Consider the following 928-nt stretch of genomic DNA (forward strand, 5'->3'; position numbering starts at 1 on the left):
ATAATAGATTTCTCGTGAAAACCAGGCGTGCGCGCCAATAATTTCCCCGAATATCTCTGTCCAATAAAAAGAAAACTAAAACAGACTTATCTCTCTTCCTCGGACTAACGTTACTCATTCATAAAATGAGTCATCGTCTGAATCCCTTGCCAAAATCGGGTAAATCCATTCTCCACGAACGAAATCGTCGAAAATCTCCGAATGAGATGCATGGACGAGTGTATAGTAAGTGTGCGATTACTTAGACTTGCCGAATCACCCGCGTTTGATTCATTAAGCAGCGCATTTCGACCCCAAAATAGTGACAGACCGAGAAATTCAAAGCCCGCGCCAGAGTCCCCGAAAAGCGAACGCAGTACTCTCCCGATTCTCTCTGCGAGCGAACGCGACCCGATCCCTTATCGCTCCTCCAGAAGGGGATCTCCGGTCTCCTGAAAGGGATTTCGCCCTCGCCCTCTCGATCCGATCCCTTGCACCGCCCGCGAAGGGGATCCGAAGGCTTCCTGATAGCGCCTGTTAAAGGGGATTCCTGGTCCGTCCTCTCCGTTCGATCCCCTATAGCGCGGGTTAGAGGGCTCGATCCCCCAAGTGGTCCCCGAGAAGAGATTCCGCGCCCGTCCCCCCGCGCCAGCTGATCCCAAGGGCGATCGGATCCCCCTGCACAAGGGCTCGCAGGCCGCCCGTCGCCATTTTCCTTATACTCGCGGAAAGGGAGAAAGAGGAAGCCGAGGCGATGGAGGCGCATTGATTAAGCCCATTTTTCTCCCAGTTTTCTCGAGCGGAGCGGAGCAGAGCCTTCCACGAGCCGGGCAGAGGCGCGTTCGAGCCGAGAGGTGGTCACAGGTCCCCCGGAAGCCGCGAAGAGGCGCGAGAGGCGAAAGGGCCGCGAGAGAGTGGGGAAAGGCGTCGAGGAGCTGCTCTGCTTCGT

The sequence above is a fragment of the Penaeus monodon genome, chromosome 21 (genome assembly GCF_015228065.2).
Source record: "Penaeus monodon isolate SGIC_2016 chromosome 21, NSTDA_Pmon_1, whole genome shotgun sequence".
NCBI classification, from domain to species: domain Eukaryota; kingdom Metazoa; phylum Arthropoda; class Malacostraca; order Decapoda; family Penaeidae; genus Penaeus; species Penaeus monodon.